Source organism: Plectropomus leopardus, chromosome 1 (assembly GCF_026936395.1).
Source record: "Plectropomus leopardus strain MGB_pleo_1.0 chromosome 1, ASM2693639v1, whole genome shotgun sequence".
Lineage (NCBI taxonomy): Eukaryota > Metazoa > Chordata > Actinopteri > Perciformes > Serranidae > Plectropomus > Plectropomus leopardus.
The window spans coordinates 11,298,365-11,317,098 of NC_142176.1; the positions used below are offsets into that span (position 1 = coordinate 11,298,365).

The 18,734-nt window shown below is 39.8% G+C and overlaps 1 long non-coding RNA gene across 1 annotated transcript; it reads right to left on the reverse strand.

Annotated features, from left to right (window-relative positions):
- Positions 1-480: 480 nt before the first annotated feature.
- Positions 481-18,010, reverse strand: LOC121947006 (uncharacterized). Its single transcript, XR_006106053.2, has 3 exons — positions 17,900-18,010; positions 17,679-17,802; positions 481-1,122 (listed from the first exon to the last, which is right to left on the reverse strand). It is a non-coding gene; the product is annotated as an uncharacterized LOC121947006 (long non-coding RNA).
- Between the last annotated feature and the right edge of the window lie 724 nt (positions 18,011-18,734).

The window sequence follows — 18,734 nt, forward strand, 5'->3', positions numbered from 1 at the left end:
TCCAGTGTGTACACAAGGACAACTTTAATGACTTGTCTGATATAAATTCTGAATTTGATTTTTAAGTTTTGCTTCCATCCTGATAGAGCTGTTACAGTAACTACTGTTACAGTAACTATGAAAATATAAAACATCAATAATTTAATGCACATAAATATTTCTGCAGCATTTAGATACTGCTTCCTTGGCAGTATTAAAGTCAATAACAGTTTTAAACCTAATTTGCCCTTTAAAAATATCAATAAACATACACACATTCAAGTATATGCAACATTAACAGACAGCATGCAGTTCAGAGTAGATTTCAATAGATAACATTACTCCCTCCATCTGTCCTTTCATCCACAATTGGTTTGATAATTAGTTGTCAGGTACTATTTTGCAGATACTGGTAACTTCTTAAAAATCAGTATTCATGAACACACACGTCAAACCCATATATGTATAATATCACAAAGCTTTACTCATTCATCGCTTCCATCTGAAGGTTTTATTAACTTCCAAACAGCCAAAACACACACCAGTTGCCTACACATCAGTAGACAGACAGAAAATGAAGCAGCTTCTTTGAAATGCAGCTCCGGCACAGTACTGTCACAATCAACTATTTTCAGCACGAAGGTACAGAGGAGATCAAACATTGCAGGAGTTTATTAGCATCCAGAGTATCTCTGCTAACAACCAATGGATAAATAATTTATAGCTTTTACCCAACTGCTGCCAAGAACAAGAATGCAAAACAACTTGGCCGGTCTCTGCAAGGCTCTCTGGAACAGAGAGCTGTTTACAGACTACAAGAGCGAGAAAACAAATTTGTACAGAGACAATTTTAAGCATCTAATAATGTGCCACGGTGAGAGAAAGACTGCATCATTATCACACTGTTTTAAATCTCTGAGCTGAAGAGACAAAGTGATGGCCGCCTCAGGAAGGATGGCATCGTATCACAAACAGTGTTTACTTCCACATATGGACGCTCTGAGCGACGAGGCGCCATGCTGAGTGTTTTTCATAATCATTTGAGCAGATGTTGTGGGACAGGAAACTGAGGCATTGTGGGCTTATTTTACGAACATGATTCCCTCTCCTGATGCAAGACTGTGCTGATGAATCATCAGTCACCTAAAACCCAAAAGAATGATAAATATGTGACACAAAATATGTGTAACAACCACATAGAGATAATATGTAGGCAAGTATACAAACAGAGGCAAGAAAAACTATGTAGAAGTTTGACAAAAGAAAAAAAAGACTTCCAATGACTCCTGGTTGATGACCTTTGACCCTTCTCAATCTTGTGGCTCCTTAAAGGAATACTTCGCTGATTTTTGCTTTGTATCAAAACAGTGTGATTAGTATGTGTAAATGAACTCATGGTCATGGTCATGGTTGTCCAAGTGCTGTGGTCATGTCATTATTATTAGTCATGCCGCCATTATGAATATACACATATGACTTATCGCCACAAATATAAACTACAAAATTTGAATGTAATGTTAAATGCTATCATAAATTACATTTATAATTTTTTATGTCTATTACTATAGTTATATGTTATGTTTTTCTTACTTTTACAACATCTATTGCACGTCTGTCTGTCCTGGAAGAGGGATCCCAAAGTAAAGATAAGCAACACTGATCAAATGTAAACCAAAATTCAGTTACTGAGTCGCACATTTCTCTCCTCAAATGTTTTCATTGACATGTTTTAGCTGCTGTTTAACTGTAATATAAGATCCGGCTGGCCACCATCATTTCACAGGGACCATTACAAGTGACATCAGGTGCATTGCATTCTGGTAGTTGTAGGTTTTCTACCTCTTGAGCAAAAGCATCCTTTCTTTCTGTTTTCTCTGGTCATCTAGCACCAATTTAAAAAGTATTTGCATCCTACCGCTGCAGAGACAGCCTTGTTTTATGCGAGGGCCTTGATTATGAAATACTTTATTAAGATCGAATAACAGTCAGTGTTAATTCAGTCTCTTGTCCAGGGTCTCTGTATTTTCACAGATGGTCAAATTTCTGTTTCAAAGGCACAGAAAAAACATTCACACTAAGCTATTCCATGAGTTAACTGTTAATGATAATCATCTAACTAAAAGTAGCTGACATCATTTAGGGAGCAATTGGGATTTTATGCATGATCGCAAATTTTCCACAAAATATAACCTATCATCACAGTCACCATAGTTAGAAGCCCCTCTGTGATGAGTAGCACAGGAAAAAAATGATTTATTTAATGTAAAACTGCTCTATTCAGTGTTTTACTGGTTTTAATTACCTGGTGCATTCATTTTGGAGAAGAGACCTTTGTAGATAATTAAGCTTCTAGTAAAAACCTCTTGAGCAATAAACACTAAAGGAATTTTAACCTGGAGAAGTTTCACCTGGTTGCACTGCTGGATGCCTCTAAATCCTCCTGAATCTTACACACTGTTCCTTTAAGAGCAGTGAAACTGAACCAAGACAGCAAAGTCAGAGGCCGGAAAACCAAAACAATGGGGTGAAAGATACTGAGATGCTCCATCTTGCAAAGAGGAACTGAGAGTCTGGTGATAATTCACTGTGGGTTTGTCTACCAGTGACCCCCTTCACATACAGTCATGTGCAGGGGCATCACAGTGGGACTGATTACCCAGAGCCCCAGTAGGAGGGGGTCCTCAAAAAAGTCTGAAATGAAAAAATCATTTGCAATTTTTAATATCTAAGTAGTTAGTACCATAAATAAATTAAAGTTTGCTAAATAAATCGGTTGAAAGACTCACGTTTGTATGAAAAAAAAGCAGTGAAGGCTCTCTGAGCACCCCTTTAACGGGTGCAAAATGGTTCAGTCCACCCCTTCACTATGGTTTGTCTCTAAGCACAGCTACTGTAGTGTTGAGGAAAGTGACTGCTTATGCTTCTGGAGCAACAAAGCACACTGTCACGTCTTTCTCAAAGAATTGGAGTTCAATAAAAGAAAAGAAAGAAAGAAAGAAAGAAAGAAAGAAAGAAGAAAGGAAGCATACGGTCTTTTTAAAAATAAATAAAAAGAGAGAGGGCAGGGAGCTCACAGAGACTGGTCATGCATAGGGCCCAGAATTTGGTGCTACGCGCCTGGTCATGTGATCCATTGCCAATATAAAAATATTGTTTACAGCTGCTTCAATAACAGATAAAAAAGTAAAATGTGCAGAGTGTGGTTGGTTCAAATGGTACAAAAGTACCCAAGTAAAATCCATACGACTGAAAAATAAAGTAAAAAAGCATCTCTGTTCTCCAAACTTGCTCCAGTTACTGCAGTGGTTTTACAGTAATTAGCTGGTTTTCCAGCTCTGCACAGACGTCTTTATACACAGAGGTATAACTTCAACATTTAAGGGTTAAAATACAAACGAGGGATTAAAGACACTGTGAAACAATGGAGGTGAAAAAAGAGCACCAATCTAATTAAGATCTCAATCACTCAATTAGACTTGAGCAGGAGAAACAAATGGCAAATAAATTCTTTCATCATAACAACCGGTTTAATTGCTCCAAGACGGAGCACTGACATCTGGCATGCCCCCTCCAGACTGCTCGGTGTGTGTATGAAACACACACACACACACACACACACACACACACACACAGAATTTGGTGCAACAACATGAAGGGATTGGAAGGGCGGGAGTTCAACGATGAGTGTGCTTGCACTGAGCCCTGACTGTGTTTATGAGCGTGAAACTGCTCGAGTCCAATGGAGCAGCAGTCTGGTTTATCCATCCGCTCTTCAGCCGCATGGTCAGCAGAGAGCGGTCGAATTAATGGCATTGAGGGCCGTTTTGTCTCATGAGAGCATCAGACAGAGAATGAGGCCACTTGCTCTTTAAGAAAGTCAAGATGTGGTTTAGGTCGACACACAACGTGATCGTTGACATGACAATCTGAGAGAGTTTGTGGGACCCAGGAACTGCCGTGGTGGCCGGAGGTGCCGTGCCAAAAAACAAAAGACAACTCAAAGGGAGCACGCTCCCCCCTCCCTCCCCTCAGCCTCGGTTTCTCAGTACTCAGCTGCACCACGTCTTGTTATGAGTCTGTCTAACCACTTCCTCATGCTGCTGGCAGAGAGGTCAGGGTTCAGTCAGGTCCTCTGACAGCCAGAACAGGCTGCAATAACAAGAACGCTGCAAGCCAGAACTCTCTTTTCATTTTCTCTGCTCAGCTACTACCTTTTTTCTCCAACCCACAGCCCCTCTCTTTTCCTTCCTGTATCCACAAATCATATTTTTCAGTAAATTTGTCACAGAGGTGGCCCTGTTATGCACACCCTCCATGCATGTCAGTGTCATTCCGACGCCGTCTGATCTTTGTCTGAGGCGAATAAAGGTCAAAAACAAACCGCCATCTGAAGGAATTTTGAAATTAGCCAAACAGTCACAGATTTTGAAACAGCGCTCATGCAAGAAGCAGGACATGTTGCACAAAGATGATGAAATCTATGAAAATGTGATAAATAAATGAAAGGATTTAGCTCCTACAGCAGCTCTGATGAATGGTAGTTCCTCTCATCACACTCACATCAAAACACAGTCTTCTCTGAGGGGGAGCGGCACCGTGAGTGAAGCCAGTCCACTCAGTCTGCTGCTTTCAAAAGGGGATCTCGCCTGAAACAGGCTCTGGACAGATGGGGATCTGCTGCTCTCTGCTGGCTAACACTGAGGCTGCAGCTGTGACACAAAATCCATGGAAAACTTCAGAAAGCAAATAGACATAAATTCACAAAAAAAATGACACTAGGGTAAAACTGCTAATAGTTTTTGTTTTTTTTTTTTTGCTTTTTGGCTTTATTTGATAGAACAGCTTCAGGATGAAAGGGGAAAAGAGAGGGGATGATATGAAGCGAAGGGCCACGAGTTGGAATCAAACCTGCGGCTGCTGCAGCAGGGACATAGCATTTGTACATGGGATGTCTGTTCAACAGGGTAAGCACCAGGTTCCTCAGTTTTTTTCTTTATTATTTCTTTATTTATTCTAACATCATTTTTGTTTTTACATGCATTTTATAATTTCTTTAACTATTTCTTTTTACCTGTCGCCTATCGCTGCTGTATTTGTGCTACAACAACTGAATTTCCCTTCAGGAGATCAATTAAAGTTTATCTTATCTTAAATATTTTTGGCTTTAAAGGTGTTTAGGAGTGTTTGCATGTACTTCAGGAGCAGAACGTGTAGCCTCTGTTGCCCCATGGATCAAGATATAATATTAACAGTTAGTTTTTTTTTCTGTGTGGTTTATCTAATGCAGATGTGGAATCTGCTTTAGATAAAATTGAAGTCAGCGATTTCTCCTCATTTTAAAAACCCAAGAATAAAGTGTGCATTGCATTGTTTGTGCCAACAAAGATGAACAAAAAAGAAAAAAGCAATTTCAAAATTTCAGTTAAATTTCTGACACATTTCTGATAAAATTAACAGTTGAAGAACTTAACTTCTGTCAAATAAACACTCTACTTAACCATAAATATTATTGTCAGTATTATGACATATGTGACATATGTACATTAATACATCTTCTTACAACAGTTTGCTAACTTCGGTTTTTTGATATCTAACAAATAAGCAATGGTTATATACAAACGACAGGCCCACGATTACCTGAGTTACAAACAAATTATAGTGTATAACTTTTCATAGGTGTACATACATACATCTGGTCATATACACAATGTTTTTTTCACTGTTTTGTGTAACAGTTTTAAAGTCAGGAAAAACAATGTTTTCCAATAGGTTTAACAGTTTAGCAAGTAGCTATGCACTGTACCCAAATTTAATTGCAAAGCGTATGGAGGAGCAGCTTTCTGTCCTCATGCACCAAAGGTTTGGAACAAACTCCAGTCACAAATTAGACAAACAACTTCTGTTGTGTTTTTTCCATTATCAACTTGTTATTATTACTTGTATCATATTGTTTTTTTCTTTTAATCTTTAATTTTATTGTTTTCACTCCTTCCATTTTTAACACTTGTGTCATTGATTTGTTTCTCTTGCAAAGCACTTTGAACTGCTTTTTTGTTTTAAAAGATGCTACACTAATATCTCATAATTATTACTTTATTTTTACTTTTTTTTTATTACTATTTTTTTTCTTCTGCCAAGTCTATACCTATGGTACATTGCAGAGTATCTTTTAAACATTATAAGACTTTATGACACATTAGTGAGTCCTTATTTGACTGTTATGTAGCGGTTCATGTAATTTTGTTGATTTCAACTGATAACCTTCGATCTAGTTGAGAATAAACTAAAAAGACTATGAAATTGCAGAGATTGTTTGTTGTTTGCCATTTTTCACACCATGTGGGCTGATAGTCCTTTTTCTCTGATCTGGTGCTGGTAATGGGGTTGAACCATTATCTCGCTGTTGACCCACATACTGTATTCATGAGTGAAATCAGAAAAGGTTCACTCCAATATTTTGATATTGTTGCACTGAATGAGTCCACATAAAAACAGCCATACATGCAGCAGCACATAACACGTCCTCCCACATGTGTCCAGCAGCCATGTGAAGCTGCAAATACAGCAGTCTGTAAGACATTAGAGTGCATGTTCCTATAAATCACCAGCATACTGTGTTAAACTAATGATGGTTCTGCACAAAGAGGAATAATACAAGACAACGTGCTGGTGTGGCTTAATTCACCGCACAAAAAACCTCACACCAGTTTTCAGCTGGTGTCTGAAGTTGTTTCCCCATTATTTTTATTAAAAACAGACTATCAATCAGCCATCTGACTTACAGATCCCCATCAATACCAAGCCTATCAAACATTATCATTTTTAAATTTACATAGCATATAATATTGCAATCATTTTTTCCAGAATATTATTATATAGCCATAGTCAGCAGCACTTAAAAACACAGATTTTTAACGTGAAACTGCTTTATTCAGATTTTTATTGGTATAAATCATCGGGTCTGTTTATTTTGAGGAAGAAGATGCCTCTGCAAATAATTCAGTTTCCTGTAAAAACTACCTGAATGTCTGGATCTTAAGTTATCAGAGAAAAAAGGTGATCAGACATTAGAGTGTGCTGAGCTAGCAGCTCGTCTGGGACCAGCCAAAAAGCATCAGGGAGACACCCATTTGTAATGTGAAACCACATTAATCTGTTTTTTTATACTGGTTTAAATCACCTTGTCCATTTGTTCTGGAGAGGAAGAGACCTCTGTGGATTATTCAGCTCCCTGCAAAAACCTGCTGCACAATGAACACTGAAGGAATTTTAACCAGACGTTTACGCTGGGCACACGCTTGGGGAAAGTTTCAGCCATTCGCAATCTGCAATTCTCACCGCTAGATGCCACTAAATCCTACACACTACTCCTTTAAAATGTATGGATAACCTTAAGTAATTTTAAGGCAAATCTGCTCATGACCTTAACACATCCATCTCCTAAATCCTCAATTTGTTCTAAATTCCCACTTGAAGAAAAAAGGAGAGATTGAAGTATTGTTATTTGTGTAGCATCCACTGAATTATATTTATAATTCAGTGGATGCTACAAAAAGAGATTAAAGTCTAGTTCATCATTTATATTTCATAGCTTAAAGAAATCCAGAATTTCTCAGTCTTTATCAATCTGTCATTCTATAATTTTCACCTATTTTTTATGACAATAATTTTCTCAAGTTTATTATTGTTTATTTATGTGTTTGACTTTAAAATCTATGGATGCATTGGTGCTTGTTGTTAACTGTCTTTTTGTAAGGTGGCCTTGAGAGCTTTAAAAGGCACCATTAAATACGTATAATTACTATTATTATTATCATCATTATTATTATTGATCTCCTTTCACCTCTTGACAAAATAACTTCTCATTTCTTATACATTTAGAAAAAAAGGAAAAAAAAATATGAGTGACTGCTAGACTGTGACAACAAATCAAAAGATTTGGGGAAATAAAAAGTCATTAGTTATGTTAAAGTTATTTCATGCTCCTCTTAAGTAGAACTCACACTACCGTGACAAGCAAATGAAACGGGTCAGACAGCAACAACAAAAACAACAAAAAGCAAATGCAGCGCGGTGAAAAGAAAGACTGCTGGAAGTAGTTTTATCGGCGAGGTACCAGATGTTTGCATTTGATCTTCCAGCGAGCAGCAGCTCACAATCCCACAGGGAGCATGTTGGTATTAATAGGTCGAAGGGTGTGAGTGTGTTTGTGTGTGTTTGTGGGATACATAAGTGGGTCAGAAATCTGGTCGCAGGGACGCTCTGGTGGGTCAGCAGGCGGATTTGAAGGTGTGTTTGCACATTTCTGGCGAGGGTGTCCATCTGAATGGCTTTGACCTCTCAGGTCGGATTCAATATTTGTTGTGCGGATGATTTATAAATATTTCCCTTTGGTCTCGCCAAGGGCAAGATATCTTGCCAAGGGAAAAGCTCTCTCTGAAGTGAGGCCATGAAAGTCACGTCTGTGAGATGCCTGCATGATTTCACACACACTCATACACACCTCGCATGAATGTATTCACAAAATCTACTGTCTCTCTGCCACACACACACACACACACACACACACACACACACCTCTGCAGCTCGTCAAAGCCAAATAACCCTGATCAGGTGAACAGGAGTACTTCCCACGAGATTAGGAACTGGAGCGCCGGAAACCTCCAATCATTGTGAATTTGCATCAAAGACACAAAGAGGCAGTCATCGCCCAACGAGGCTGAGATCACAGAGAGGAAAACGATTTCACACACCGACAATCTGAAGTCAACTCTGTGTTTAAACTCGTGTTTAATGAGAAGAGGAGAAAAAAGGGCTGCAATTAAATTAGGTTACTTCACAGCAGGGTTTGGATAAGAAGGGGTGTATTTGGGAGATTCGGGGCTTAGTCCTCGAAACCTTTGAGTGGGTCTGGGGCTGTACGTGTAAAGGCAAATTATCTTCGTATTATTATTATTTCAGACACTTGTGTGCGCATGTTAAAGGTCTAGTAGGAACTGTGGCATCTAGGTGTGAGGTTGCAAACTGAAACTTCTCCTGTGTGTTTAGTGCGTAGGAGAACTTTGGTGGCGGCCACAAAAATGCGTAAGATTGCCACAATATGCAGATGATAATGCCACCATCACCTGCAGATTAAGATTTTCTGTGCATATATGCTTTTGGGTGTACACACTGACCATGAACATAAAAAAGACCAAAAGGGGTGTGGGGTGGTAACTAGATCATTTATACACCTTTTGGATCAAAAAAAGTAAATGTCTGCAGGTTTTTTAGGCACAGGAAAACGCATTAAAAATTGGCTATAGACTCTGCTCCTATTGCAAGTACACCAAAGCTGTGTCCACTGCTCTGCAGCAGATGAGTATGCTGTTCTTTGTGTATTTTTTAATTTCTGTGTCATGTTAAATGTCATGCACAGGCTGGAAAAGAGAATAATCATCAGTAGAGAGCAACATGGAGGTCAATGTAAAATATTAATCTGCAAAGTATTTATAGCTGTCAAATAAATAGAGAAGTCTGAAATGTAGTGGAGTACAAGTGTGAAGTAACCTATCATGGAAATATGACTTGACTTACCTAAAGTTAACCATTGAAAATGTCAAAGCACTTTGGCCCAGCAGATATACTACAGTAGATGACGTCAGCACAATTGCAAACTTCTAATTTTTGACGCACATGCTTACGATTTGACCAAGTCCAGTCAAAACTTGCCTCCATTTGAACCTTTACAGCAGACGATTTAAACATTTATTTGGCTAAATTTACCCTGAAGAATTCCTGATTCTGAGCTGTGTTGACTAAAGACTACCAAATGTGGAAAACAGGAGAAAATGAATACAGATGTTTTAGTTTTTACAGCCTGTTTACATCTTGTGAACTCCTGCCCAAAGAAAAGAGTCTCCTTTTATGTTTGTAATGAGATGGTTCGACAATATAACCATGTATCACATGCTCGGCTCTTAACCACTGGTTTCGTGCTGTTAAGTTGATCTGAAGTCAAACTTGTTAATAACTACGATCCAACGTGACGATAACTCAGCAACTGGAGCCCACGACTGAGACAGAGGAGAGGCTTTGAGTGTTTGACCTTTTGACCTCAACACTACTGAAACCACAGCTCTGTTGAGGAAATGAACCCCTGAACCACTATATCATCATCAACCCACTACAAAGAAAAAACTAATTCATGTTGGGCCAGAGGCAGCAAATTAGGCAAAGAGCTGGACGCTCTAAATTGGTCTCAGTTGCGTCTAAATGGAAAACAATCAGTGAGTGTTTTTAAGTTTGAGCTTTATAAAGATAAATGCAATGCTTTATAAATGCAAACACAAATCATCTTACCAATTATCCAGCCATACTTGACTGTGTTATTTTCTTTGAACATTTGACAAAAAACATTTGACTTTGTAGTGTCAAATGGTCAGTTATGGTCAGTTTATCAGTTATGAACCCAGTGTTATGCCGAGTTTGAGAAAAAAATCTTTTTTTTCTTGCATGATGACTCCTGCAAACGAAGAATCCAAAAACAGAAAAAAGTCTTTATGAATTTAAGTCACTGTAGTCTGCATTTATAGTATAATATATGCATAATATAGTTTTGCTGTAGTCAACAGCAAAACTATATTAAAACGTCTGTTTACAAAGTCGCACAAAACTCAGTCCTTGTTTTATTTATCCAGTCGTATGCTCAGTGCTTCCCAAACAGACAGATCTTTCTGACAGGAAACTGAACTGAGAGTTAAACGTGTCTGTGCTCTCTTCAAAGCCAGACTCCACTGACAAAAACTGTAATTTTACTTCACTGAACATGGGAGCTGCTGGTCTACCTCTGCCCAGATCTGCAGTTTGTTTGTGTTTTTGTGTGACTTTGGTAAATCCAAACTAAACCTATAAAACGCCAAAGTCAGAGAAAAGCAATTTCAGTAGCTGGCTAAGCTATCTGACCGGCTAACCTCGCTAAAATGATCAAAACACTGCACAAAAACAATAAATACTATTAGCAATAATTAAAAGCTGACTGTAAAAAGTGACATTAATAACTCTGAGATGAAGAAGCACTGTGATCACTAAGGTCGGAGGCAAAGGTACTGTAGAGTTGACAGGATGTAAACAGACTTGAAGTCAGTAAAATGGATATATGTCAGACCACACCGTACAAGCAGAGAATAGTGTTGCTGGAATAAGTCATTTTAACACACCTGCTCTGCGGTTAAACTCAAACTCACAAACTCATGAGATATTCATGTTTTGTTCTAGGACATATTATGTCAAGTGGGGCATTTATTAATATGTTCTAAAAACAAGTCTCTAAAGTTGTGGAAGCCTTTATGTGTCTTAAAAAACATGGTTGCTGACAAGTGAGACTACAGAACGTCATCCTGTCAAACACAGTGTTACAGCCTCATTGTGATAACGTTGTTGAAGTCATGAGACATGAGACAGTGGTGTAGCCTAACCATAAACTGTATATGAAGATGGACAATGCGCCACTATTAACCCCCGCTATTCTTAAGTGAGGCTAAAACATCCGGGATACGGATGCTGCCATCTTATGCTGGTGAAGTAATTTGCCGGAGGTGCGTATTAGCGTTATCCCTGGTGGGGGAGTTGTTTTGTAGAATAACAGAACTCATTAAAACCAAACTTGTCAGGAAAACAAAACTTGAGCAAACATCAGGGTGATGAGAACTACCTTTAGTGACAGAAACCATTTTGGGAAAAATTTATTTGGCATTAGTTTGAGTTTTGCGTTCAGCCAATGTGCCGTCCTGTACTGCAGTCTGACACCAGGGGGCGATCAAGATTGAAAAGCCACACTTTGGGGGAACTGTCATGTTGTTTATCTTCATATACAGTCTGACGGCCGCACTGTAAGAGCGCCCTCTTGTGGCTGTTGTCACCTCCTGGTATTATAACCTCTTTGGTTTAACTTAGCATAAAGATCACTAATTAACATGGTATAACCAGTTTATTTAATTCATACAGAAATATGGCTTTATATTGATTAATGTTTCAGTGCATATATTCAGCAGCCACAAATGATCCTAGTCTTCCTTCTGGTTTAAGTGCTAAAAGCTTGTTGAAGTCATCTATTCAAATACTGCAAGAGATTTTTCCAAATAGCAGCAGAAAGTCAAATATCTGCACCACTCAGTTCTCTATGAGAGTCTTAAGCCTGAGTAATATGTAACAGTTAGTCTTCACTGTATCACTGAGCCACCCTTCGTGTCAGCGGTCTGTTTCGGCTGAACTGGCGACTCAGCCAGCGTGCCATCCCAAGACACCACAACTGAAAATGGAGCGGCTCCCAAACGCCAACATCAAATCAGCGTCAGCCCTCCAGACTCACAGCTTTTCATCCAGTCCTCATCTTGGAATCAAACGCAGCCTTTTCCAACCGCACTAACAAGCTCAAGCTAACACCCTCAGGCCTAACCCAATGTCTTTAAGATGATTGAAGCAGCCAGAGGTGGCCTGAGCCATGTTTCCAAGCACCAAGCAACCCCAAAAGCCTTATCCTATTAAACCACATACACTGTCTCATGTGTTGCGCCACGAGCAGACATGCAAAACTGGGGCGATTTTCCGTTTGAGAGCGAGAGATTATTGTAAAAGAAGTGGTGGGAAGGATGACAGTCGGAGGGGAGAGGGAGATGTGGCGGTTTGGCCGCCATCTGTTTCTTGCTAAGTCAATGAAGGGAGGAAGAAAAGCTGAGCAGATACACCAAGCATTAGTGGTTAACCAACTACTAATGAGGGGAAAAAGAAAAACATTGAACTCAGATGAAACCATTTAGCATACAGTGGTGTACGATGTCTGTACTGGGTTTCAGGGAAAGACGGCCAACACTCACGTAAGCCTTGTGTGCAATAACCAGAGGGATATAAAGAAGTGGAGGTTCTGTTTCTAATATATCTAAACTTGTGTGTTTTAAACCGTCAACAGAGTGAAGGAATCTGTTTCAACGCATATATTTCCTACATCCGTGATGCTCAACATAAGGCCCATGGGCCAAATCTGGGCCCTGACAGGGTGCCAGGTGGACCCCCCCCAATAATTTTCTAATTCATAATAAAAATTAAGTGATTCACACTGGGAATTGTTTTTGTTTAGTGTACATAAGGTGCCAGAGTGCATAAAACCGCATCAAAATATAACTTTTTTAAGAGTCAGTGGAGGATCCCTGCACCGCAGACAGGTCCTAGCTAAGCCCCTAATACCCTAAAATCCGACAAAAGTCTTAAAATCCAAGAACATCCTTAAATCCTTAAAAACCAAGACACGTCGTTAAATACTAAAAATATCCTAAAATCCTAAAGGTGCCCTAGCATCCTAGAAACATTATACAATATTAGAAATGTCCTAAAATCCGAGAAATGTCAGACAATCCTAAAAATGTCCGACAATCCTTGGACATTTCTCGGTTTTTAGGACATTTTCTAGGATTTAAAACATCTCTAGGATTTTTTTTTTTTTTTATGTTTTAGGACGTGTAGGATTTTAGGACGTCTGTTAGACCTCTGTCGGGGGGTTCCTCCACTAACACTTTTTTTGATAAAGTATCTATTTTGTTTATGCACTCTGGCACCTTATGTATACTATAAGTACAAAAACATATTCGTAGGACATTATACAAACTATTGCTTGTGTGTTTTGGTGGGATATCATGCGAACTGTCCTGTGAGGATATGTTGCTATGATACAGCAAATGTCCGGGGCACTTGGTGTACTGGTGTATCCTTGGCATGTGAAGCTCCTGCCAGGGTTTGAGGCTTGAGGGTTTTCATTTCTCTGATCGCTGCTCTTCCCCCCCCCCGTCCAAGCTCTGGAATAAATCCTGGGAAATGAGACGGCCTCCTGCCCCCTCGCTGCTATTCATTCCCAGGTGTGCAAATCCCAGGTCAACCCAGGATCAGACAGTTACAGTGCCAAAGTGTTAGAAACGAAGAATAATAAATGACGGCGGATAAAGAGTATGGGGGGAACGTGAGATGAGGAGCGAGAGAAAGAAAAAGAAACAAGACAGAATAAAAGAAAGAGATGGAAGAGACAGAGCTTGCGTTTGGGAATGTGAGCCATGCTGAAGCCATTCAACTCAAATCAGCACCATGTGTCCTCCAGAGCCTTATTATCCCATAAATGAACTTTATTGAGGCAACAAAGTGCTTTGGTGCTCTGCAAAAACATTAAAGGGGCCTCGCCTGTCTCGGCCCGGAGCCAGGAGCAGTCCGATTCCTCAGGGGACTAATGAAAAAAAGAGGGGCCCCTGGGCCTCGTGTTCGCTGCCCCCAGTGCAGCCTCACAGGCCGACAGGCTGGCACTGAGTAATGGCCTATTAGTTACGGAGAAATAGTTAGAAATTACAACAGGGAGACAAATATGGTGCAGACCTCTTGACTGACGTGACCTGTGGAATTAACCAGGAAGGAAGGATGACAGACGAAAGGTAAAACAGCAGGAAGGAAGTGAGCGGAGGAGGAAGAGAAAATAGATGACAGCGAGGCCGCATGACTGGATAAAGCTGTGTTGTTTTTGGTATTTTTTTAACATTATCAACTGTGCAAAAAAAGTTTAGCACTTTTAACTACATGTCGGGTTTCCATTACAGATTTACGCCAAACTTTTCAAAATGTTGATAAAACACGATTACGAGATGACTACGTCTCGATTGAGCGATGTTATCCGACTTCTCCTCTCGCGATAACACTCCAAGAAACATGGCGATGGATGTTCAAAACATTAGCAGGTTTGTTTCTATTGCAGCCACCGTACTAGCCGCCATTATTTCCGAACGAAAGCGACGTAGGCGTGTTATGCGAGAGATAATGGAAAGTCAAGCCTCTCATACGTGAGCGCGGCCACATATGAGGGATTTCTGGGGTTGAGGGTTAATGGAAACCCACCTAATGTATCTTCTACTAAAGACCTCGGATGCAACAGGCCGTTCGACGGTGAATTTTCTGCCGGGGGCCCCCAAGCAGGTTAATCTGGTCACGTATGAGAGGAAGCGTGAAAACAACCATACAGGTGATAAAAGTGAGCTCAGATGAAAAAAGTGGTGAAAAGGGAAGTCAAAACAAAAAGTTGTCACAATTCCTGTAAAACAGGAGAGGAGGAGGCCTTTGAGTTTCTGTTCTGACAAACAATGTGAAGCAGCTCCTCCGGGGAACGAGTGGCGCAGAGGTGGCAGACTGCTGTGTGAGATAACAAACGTTCGTGACAGCTCTGAGCACTGGAAGCAAAGATGTGGGCGTGTATCTGATGTGTATTTAACCACCCGCCTGCTTCCTCAGCCAGTTTACCACTCATGAGCCATGCGGTGGACGGCCAGGGCTTATTCCAACATAAATAAAGTCTCTGATCCTTCTCGGGATGACGAATTTTATAAAGATGGGATTCTTTGCGGCCGGGAAAGGGGTTACAATGGTAAACCAAATGGCCGCAAGTGGATGTATGGGACTGATTAGGAGCCTGGAAATGAGATTAAAGAAAGATCTACCAACAGATTGAATTGTATTTGCCATAATTGCTGAGAACAGCTTATTCAGCGCAGACCGCAAAAAAGAGAATCATAAAACCGAGGAAGGAGGAGGAGTGGAGCAGAGGGAGGGCTGCCACTTGAAACCAGCAAGCTTTGCTCAAAGAAATCAAACCCAGGACAAGCCTTGTATCAATTAGCGAGTGTGTGTGCGTGTTTTGTTTGTGTGTGTGTGAACAGAGGACGGGATAAGGGACGGATTAGCTCTCACTCATAAACTCCAAGTTCTGCTTCAAGCTCGTATTAATGATTTTTTTTTTTAAGTATTAGTAATCTTGATTATTTTCAGGCCAATTCAACCACGCTGTGCTTTTTTAAACGGAAAATTCCCCTGTGCTCAGCGAGTGTGCATGCCTCAAATTTATCTGAAATGAGATAACTGAAATAGCCCTGACCTCTGTTCTCCGCGTCCCGCTGAAAAGAGCTTTAATGAAAAATAAATCTTGTGAGGAGAAAAAAGACCAACAGACAAATCAATAGAGACACGGGCTCAAAGATAAAAGTGAGCGCCGTGTGCCAAAGAGCTACTCGCTCTCATTCCTGGGTTGATTGTGCTTCAAGTGAAACCACATGAGCCGAGCTGTTTCCACCAGGGAAGTAAGAGTGTGTGGAGCTACACACACACACACACACACACACACACACACACAGAGTATAACTTGAAGTACCCACACACTTTCTATTCCTCTGTAATGTTAAATATTCATGACTAAATGAGCAACAATCATAAACAAACTGGGCTAATGTGCGTCATCAGACCGTGTGGGTGTCGTTTGATCAGATTCGATTGACTGTGAATGAAAACGAACCCCACAACTGTAAAACATTTTGATTATAAAATATTGCTAAACCCTGACTAATGCACAGAAGTCTGTTTGATCCTATTTTTCCATCGCGGCCCCAACCACTTGAAAAAAAGAAGCAAAAACAAAAACACAAATATAGAAATCTCTCATGTACAATAAACAACTTTTTTGACTTTGGCAGAAAATTCTGTGTTCATGTTAAACCACACTGTTCGTAGTAAAAAGCTGATGGAGAAAACGGGGTTTCAGGGCTCTTAAAAAAGTATTTCACCCATATTAAGAGTCCTCACGTCACACTATTCTGTCTTTGCAGAAAGACGCAAATGCTTTGAAGTTGGTGCTACATGACCAGAGGAAACAGAGAAAAGGGACTGTGACATTCGCTTTTGCTCAAAAGATGGAAAACCTACAACTACCACAATGCACCGCTCTGCAGCAGACCAATAAACACATATTACAGTTGAACTGTAAGCTAAAACATGTTTTTCGAAACATTTGAGGAAAGAAAAATGCAACTCAGTAACAGAATCTCAGTTTGCTTGGTTTTATCATTTTATCTACATTTTTTTGGCCTCTGTTTTCACTGTGCAGGAAGCAGCATGGCGCCCACTTCACGTTCCAAAATTCTCGCCATCATGGTTAAACAGGGCGTTTAAATACGTTTCCGAAAACATCTTAGGTGTGAAATGTGCAATGCAGCAACATTATCATGATTATTTGATCAGCACTGCCTAGTTTTACCATTTGATGGTGTTTTGGTCCAAGTTTGCGAGACAGAGAGGGGCGAGGGTGTCTCTTGATGAGCTGTATACTCTTTGTGGCCGTGGCGGAGGCCTGGTTGGCGGGTAATACCAAAATACAGAAGTACAGTCTGTACTTCGAGCAACAGCCAAGAGCACAGTGGTGTCGTTATTTTCCATCAGTGCCACTGCAGGAAGCTGCAGCTGCGGGACAAAACAGCAGCATGTTGATTAAAAAGAAAAAAAGTTCAAACCATAACCGTATTGCGATTAACGTGTTAAAGGTGACAGCCCCTGTTTTAATTTTTATTTTGTTTTTTAGTTTTTGTTTCATCAGCAGTTAGTTCCCGGAGTTGGTTTGTTTATTTCAGTTGAACTTTCACAGTGTTTAAAATGTTAAGTTTCAGTTTAGTTTTTACCACGCCGCAGCCTCCAGGTCTGAAAATGAAGCTGAATGTTGAAGTGCAAAAAACTACAGTTCCTCTTATGGAGTAAATCCCTATAGACTTCCATGTTAAAATGCCCAACTTGTCAGCAGAAATAGACATGTTTACAGCCTGGTCTCTGTGGCTGATTTAAACTTTCATGACAACTGTGATTATTTAATAACTCACCCTGTGGGGAAGAAGTGCTGGCGCTGACTCAGATGACGTGAACGGAGCAGGAGAGGCAGCAGGTGTCGACTCAGCAGAGCAGTGTGGTTGATTACAGAGTATTTGTGTGTGTTTGGTTTTAACTCTGCAATGAGAAAACAAAGGCATTAACAATAAACTGAGACATCATCTGATATTGTGCATTATAAGGTAAATTTAAGTATTAAAGGAAAGAAACTTACATGGCTGCTGAACAAGGTCAAACAAAGGGAGGAAGGCAACAAATATCCTCTCATTAACTCAGCTGAGTGCACCTGAGGGAGGAGGAGCCTTTCCAGGCAGGTGTGTTGTATCTATCCACCCTGCTTCAGGTGGGTCATGTGATGTTTCAGGAGCATTTTTTGGGACTTTAACAAACTGGAACATGTTTTATTAAAACTTAGGCTGGATTGCAGCAACAAGGATTAACTTTTAAACCTGATTAAATGAAGATTAAGTTTAAGTTCTGTTTCACCAAACCTTAAAACTGTCTTAAAATTAAGATTTAATTTAAACTTCTTTTTAAATCTCAGTTTAGTTTACAACTTTAAACTCCAGTTTAAACCGTGATCCAGGGTTAACTTTAAACCTACAGCTGAGGAGGTTTAACTTTAAGTGGCTGCCTTTTTGAGATGGATTGAGTAAAAATAAAATTTAAAGATAGACTCAACCTACTTGACTTTTACGATGATTTTTTTCTCAATCTCAGCCTCTGCTGAGCCATCATGAGTACTGTCAAGTTGGCAATTTTTTTTAGCAAATTAGCAACAATGTAACATTTATTATTTAACAAAAGCAGCTGTTTAAACAGGTAACGCCTCCCTCCTTACTAATTATCAGGTCATTTACTTGCTAATTTTGGGGTCATTTGTTCTTTTGCTGCTCAACTTTTCATGTTTTTGAAAGAAATCAAGTCAATTTGCTCATGTTTCAAAGGGTTAAACATAATTTCAGATAGCTGGCGTACATGGAGGGAGAGATGGGACGTGAGCAGAAAAATATGTGATGGTAAACAAAACAACCCACACAGCAACATTA